The sequence below is a fragment of the Calonectris borealis genome, chromosome 29, assembly GCF_964195595.1.
Source record: "Calonectris borealis chromosome 29, bCalBor7.hap1.2, whole genome shotgun sequence".
In the NCBI taxonomy this organism is placed as follows: domain Eukaryota; kingdom Metazoa; phylum Chordata; class Aves; order Procellariiformes; family Procellariidae; genus Calonectris; species Calonectris borealis.
The window spans coordinates 2,934,788-2,941,737 of NC_134340.1; positions in this window are offsets into that span (position 1 = coordinate 2,934,788).

The window sequence follows — 6,950 nt, forward strand, 5'->3', positions numbered from 1 at the left end:
AATTGTCCAATTAGAGTCAAACAATACCCTATACCAATGGAGGGTCGAAAGGATTAAAACCTGTAGTTGACAGACTTTTGAAAAGAGGGACTCTAGAACCATGTATGTCACCTCATAATACACCCATCCTCCCCGTAAAGAAATCGGATGGGTCATACAGGATGGTACAGGATCTAAGAGCTGTAAATCAGCGAACAGTCACTAAATTCCCTGTGGTGGCAAATCCTTATACCTTACTGAGTCATATATCTCCTAAACATACTTGGTATAGTGTAATAGATTTAAAGGATGCTTTCTGGGCCTGCTCTCTGGATGAAGGATCCAGAGATTATTTTGCTTTTGAATGGGAGGACCCCGAAACGGGACGAAAACAACAATTAAGATGGACTGTGCTACCGCAGGGGTTTACAGAGTCACCAAATCTATTTGGACAGACTTCAGAAAAAATCTTACAAGATTTCATATTACCCAAGGAGGTAAAATTATTACAATATGTGGATGATTTATTAATAGCAGGAGAAACTGAAGAAGGAACCCAAGAAGCCACTATTAAATTATTAAATTTTCTGGGAGAAAAAGGACTAAAGGTGTCCCGATCAAAGTTACAGTTCGTAGAACAAGAAGTAAAATACTTAGGACACTGGCTAAGTAAAGGGAAAAAGAAGCTAGATCCTGACAGAATATCTGGAATACTATCCTTAAGACCCCCACAAACTAAAAAGGAGATTCGGCAATTATTGGGATTGCTGGGATATTGTAGACCATGGCTTGAAAGCTACAGTGAAAAGGTAAAATTTCTATATGAAAAATTAACTAATAACCAACTTAAGTGGTTCATAGAAGACGATCAGAAATTTGAGGAAATAAAAAAGGCATTAATCCAAGCACCTGTATTGAACCTCCCAGATCTAGAAAAACCTTTCTATCTCTTTGTGAATACATCAAACCAGACAGCATATGGAGTTCTTAGAAAATCGGGATATGCAATAATTAATAAGGACTTAGAACTTGTGGAATCAGGACCTCTGAGTCCATCATGGTCAGCTCAGGCTTGTGAGCTGTATGCCCTATGTAGGGCCCTGGAATTATTAAAAGGAAAAAGCGGGACTATATTTACGGATTCTAAATATGCGTATGGGGTGGTCCACACTTTTGGAAAAATTTGGGAAGAAAGAGGTTTGATTAATACTCAAGGGAGGAATCTAATACATCAAGAATTAATAGTAAAAATTTTAAAGGTATTAAGAGAACCAAAGGAGATAGCAGTGGTACATGTAAAGGGACACCAAAAGGGATTAGATTACCGAACCAGAGGAAATAATTTAGCAGATAAAGAAGCTCAGGGAGCAGCCCTGAGGATTCAGGTCGCTAAAATTAATGTAGTCCGAACAGAAGAAGACACCAGCAAAGAAGAACAGGAGGAAGGGGAAAAGAAGTTTACCCCCGAGGAGTTAACAAAATTGGAGAAAATAAGGGCTGTCGCCTTCGTACGGCGTGGCGACCTGGTTCAGGAACGGCACGGCGACCCCCCTCCCCGGGGCGCTCGGGCCATCGACTCGCAGACACCAATGTGGTGGACGGCAAATGGCGTTTATTGGTAGATAACACGGTGTTATATACCTTGGGTTTACGACGTCATTTCCGCCTGCTTACTTCACACCTAAATGCTACTGGCTATTAGGGGAGAGGGTCCTATCTTTCCGTACAGCGCGATATCTTCCGGCCGCCTGATCCTAACTACCCACATTTCCCCCCTCCCTATGCATAATGAAACTAGCTAAATGTAAAAATCTTAAAAAGATATATATCATAATCTTGGGTAAAAAACGTTGAAATATATACTATAAACTTGAATAGAAAATATAAGGCACGCTAATACAAGGGATAACTAGGGTGTAACAGGGAATAACAGGGCAATTAGAGGTAGAACTACAGGTAGGTAAAAAATTCTAAGCAAGAATATTCTTAGAGCAATTGCCGGCGTTCTATCATCATGATGTTAACTTGTTCTAGCCGGCTCTTGGCAAACGACACGAGCTTATTCAATATACAGGGTCCGAAGATCAATGCTATTATGATTGTTACTACTGGCCCTACCAGGGTAGATATCAGGGTGGCAAGCCACGGTGAATGGTTAAACCATGATGCGAACCAATTTTGCTGCGCTTCTCGTTCCCTTTTTCGTTTTTCCAGTCCTTCTCGCAATTTGGCCGTGGTGTCTCTCACTATTCCAGTGTGGTCGGCATATACACAGCATTCTTCTCTCAGCGCAGCGCATACTCCTCCTTGTTGTAAGAACACTAGGTCTAACCCTCTCCGATTTTGTAGCACTACTTCTGATAGTGATCTAATTGAACTTTCTAACGCACTTATTGATTGTTCGATTCTAGCTAAGTCCTCATCTACTGCCATTCTCAAGGCACTGAATTCTTTATTTTGTTGCACTAAGGATGCTACTCCTGTACCCACTCCCGTGCCTGCCATGATCATTAGAGTGGCTACTGTTAGTGCTGTAAAGAGTTCCCGTTTTGACAGATGGTGTGCTGGGGTAATCTGCGAGTCATAGACAAAGTCTTCGGAATGGTAAAAGATTTTAGGGATTATAGCTACCTGGACACAATATTCCAAGGATTCATCAAATTTGTCCAACGACAAACAGGGTGTAACTCCCATAATAGAACAAACCCACTTGGTATTGTCGGCCGGTATTAACCACTTTGCAGGAGTTTTATCCTGTGTCTCATTAACACATAGTTGTTTTTTGTGGTTTGGGACTTTACCCACACACACGCCGCTTCCTACTACTTCTGCTAATGTAATCCCTTGTTTTTCTATGTCCCATGTGCACTGGGCTGGATTTGAACCATTTACTCGCATGGGCTTGTTATTTACTCCTACAGCCTCGTAAAAGGGTGGCCGTATTCCGTAACACAACCAACAATGCTCCGTAAGATTGGGGTTAGTTTTGTTCAGCAGCTGATAGCTAGCTTGCATCATTTTCCAGAGAGAATGTTGGTCAGAAATTACGGCAGTCTGTGCAGTAAGTCTGGTGGTGTGTACAATATGTTCGGTACTACTTACAGTACTATGTGGCAATGGTGCAAGTATTGTCGGGTCAGGTATTTTTGGGTGAGGAACCGGGTTAGGCTTAATTACTCGGTTGGGGCCTGCTGGCAGTGGATCTTTCGGAACAATCTCCTTTTTTATGAGGATAAAACCACCTCTGTCTGACCCTGATTCTAGATACCTTACTCCCCACATTTTCGCAAGAAGCCAAGCGTCTTCTCGGCGGTTGGTAACATTTAGAAAGAGGAATGAGCAAGCTTGGTGATGCGGTCGTTTTGGCCCTTGTACCGGGGCATGTCCCCGGCGAGCGATTTGCCATTTTGGACGGGTTGCTTCTGCCAGGTGTATGGAACACTTATACGGGCCCCACCGGACTTTCAGGTATTTATCCTTACCGTCACCTGGTGTCCAAGTAGGGGCTATGGTCTCACATCCCCAATGACCGCAAAAATATTGATCAGGGTAGTTACAATAACCTTTCCCAGGATTAGAGCTGGGGCACATATAAAATTCTGAGTATTCCCAGCACGGGTTCATCGGGACAAGCTGACACAGAGTGGCAGTGAAGCTCGGTGCACTTGATGTAATCTGAGTAGCGATAACGTGCTGATCTTCAACTCGAATGAGGGACCATTTAAATGGACGATGAGGATGGTGTTCTGATGCTGCTTGTCCTATAGCGACGAGCCCTACAATGAAGATTATACATTGTGGGTGTAAACATTGTAGCCTCTGCTTATGGGGGTTGTGTCGCCGTTGTCCGGATTCTGCTGGTGCGGAACTCTCAGGTGTGGGTAGAACGTTTGCTGATTTGTCGTCTTCTCCTGCTACCGGAGCATACGGATTACGAGGGCGTCCGATAATCCGGTTCTGTGGAGAAAAACTCACAATTTTTATTAGTTTTATTCTGGAGGTCTGGTTTGATGGACTTAAGCGGACACCACTTAACTGTTCCATCTCTTTTGACTGCGGCATACCCTCGCCCTGTAAGGACTAGCCTCCACCCTTGTTCCCATTCTCCTAGCTCATTTCTGACTATGACCAACGGGCCTTCTTCTAGCGCCCGAGTGGCCCAATGTTTTTGGGTGGGGCTATTTTTCTCTTCCCCCCTGGGAAATTGGTTTAGTGCTAAAAGAGCGGTTGCTAACAGGCGTGCTTGGTCTCCCGGGGGAATGGCGCTGGTGAAACCTTCTGTTTTTGCCAGCACCTCTAATTTAGACTTTAGAGTGTGATTCGCTCGTTCGACTATGGCCTGTCCCGTGCTATTATACGGAATGCCGTGTGTCAGGGTAATACCCCATTTCAAAGCAAATGCCTGAACTGATTTGGAGACAAAATTCGGACCGTTGTCTGTTTTGATCTGCTTAGGAATGCCAAGCCACGCCATAACCATTAACCAATGTTGGATGGTTGCTTTGGAGTTGGTTCTAAGGTGTTGTGTGGCTACGATCATTCCGCTATATGTATCTACAGTTACTGCTAGCCACGCTCGGGGTTTTAGCAACTGACAGAGCGTGAAATCTGTTTGCCACAATTCGGAGGCTTTGAGACCTCTGGGGTTGACTCCACTGGACCACAGTGGTGTTTTCTGACAGTGGGGACATGTGGCTACTACATGTTTTGCGTCAGTGACCGAGATTCCGCATCTCTTTGCTAGCGCTTTAGCTCCGATGTGGAGAGACTCGTGTAGCTGACGGGCGTTCCTTAGCGTCCACAACCCTTTCGCTGCGGCGTCTACTTTGTCGTTACCGGTTTGGAAAAAACCTTTGATTGGGTCGTGGCTGTTAACGTGGATGACCGATATGGTGCCCTTTCGAGAAAAAAGTGCTTCTTCCAGCATCAGGGCTGTTGTGGATGTTGACACGCCGGGCCCCGCCATGGCCAAGCAAAGTTTGGCCACGAACATCGAATCGGTCACGATATTGAGATGTTCCTCTGGGAATAGTCCACACGCCAGCACTACAGCCATCGCTTCTAGCTGCTGGGCTGAAAGCGCACAGTCGGTCATTTTAATGCAGTGCCATTTTTCTCCAGATTGCCATACTGCTGCTGCGGTTGAGGTTGTTGAGGATGCGTCTGTAAAGACCGTTGGTCCCTGTTGGGGTCGGTCCATGATCTTCTGTGGGAGGTCGATGTCGACAATGGCTAGCATTTGAGTCCAGGGGGGCTTTGTAGCATACCGGACTTCTCCGCCAAACCCAACAAGAGCTATAGCTAGATACTCTGACATCGCTACTGATTGCTTTGGGAGCTGTTTGCGGAAGGGTAGGTATATCTTGGCGGGTTCGATGCCTAGGTGTCTTAGGGCGAGTTTTCTGCCTTTCATGATGAGATTACCAAGGCACTCGACTCCTGGAGAGAATGCACGTGACGGTTTTCCCAGGACTATCCATTGTATTGGTCGAGCCTTTTCAGGGGGCCCCTGAGCTAATGCCCCTACTCCCCCGCCCTCCGTGAAATGTACATACAGATCAAGCGGTACACCTGGGTTCCACCTGGCGAGCGTGCTCGACGATACCTGTTGATCGATAAAGTCGAGAGAGTTCATTGCTTCCGTCGTCAGAGCTTTTTGTTCCCAGGGGTTTTTTCCTTTCAGATCGTATAGGGGGGCCATGATTTCAGGAGGGATCAGGACAATGTTACGGAGCCACTGCAAGGATCCCACCAATTGCTGCATATCATGGAGTGTTTTGATGTTCCGACAGATTTTTATTTGGGGGGGGGTTACGTAAGAACTGGTGATCCCCACCCCCAGGAAAGTTACACATGGTCCCCTTTTAACTTTCGCGCCTGCGATTTCGAACCCGTTCGTTTTTAAAGTTTCCGAAACCGCTGTTACTAACTGGTTCACCTGATTTTCTGTCGGCGCGGCGATTAGAATATCATCCATGTATTGAATGATAGTCGCAGTTGGATCATTGTGCCGAACCGGTGCTACTGCGCGGTCCACTATAATTTGGCAGATAGTAGGCGAGTTGATCATTCCTTGAGGCAGCACTTTCCACTGGAAACGTAGGTTAGGACGTGAGCTGTTTGGGAACACTACAGAAAAAGCAAACCGCTCTTTGTCCTCCTCATGCAGTGGTATTGAAAAGAAACAGTCTTTAATATCAAGGACGGCACACGGTTGTCCTTCTGGTATCATAGAGTTCATGGGCAGCAGTGTTTGGACGGGACCCATTGGTTGAATTTTCTTGTTTACTTCGCGCAGGTCATGGAGGAGACGAAACCCCTCGCCAGTTCGTTTGGGTATTACAAAAACTGGGGTGTTCCATGGGCTAGTGGAAGGCTCTATATGACCTCGCTGTAACTCGCGGTCGACTAGCTTAAGAAGAGCGTCCATTCGAGGCTTTGACAGGGGCCACTGCTCGACCCACACTGGGTCGGACGATTTCCATGTCAGTTTAATAGGTGGAAGTGGGTGTGCGGCAGTGGCCCTCACAATAAATTTGTCACCCTGGCTTTCAAAAGGGCTAGAGCGTCCCTTCCCAGCAGGGGTGGGACTCCTGACATAACATATGGGAAGAGGGTAATGGTTTTCTCCAGCCCTTTTTCAGTGTGAAGCGTGATTGCTGTTAGTTGAGCACTTTTCCGCTCAGGGTTAACCCCCCGACTCCACCCACCATGGGGGCATTTTCTAATTTCCAATGTGGGGGCCAGTTTGTCTCGGGAATAACTGTAACATCTGCTCCGGTGTCAATCAAAAAGGGGACACTAATGGTGGTGTCATCTAGGGTATTATAGAGGGAACAGATGCCCCACACTACTGGCGGGCTATCGCATTTTACAGCCAGGGCCACCCTGGGGTCTCGCCCCCAGGAGGTGGTTGTTGCTGCCCTTGAGGTAGGGACTGGTTCGGATGGATCGTCGCTTGAGCCATAAAG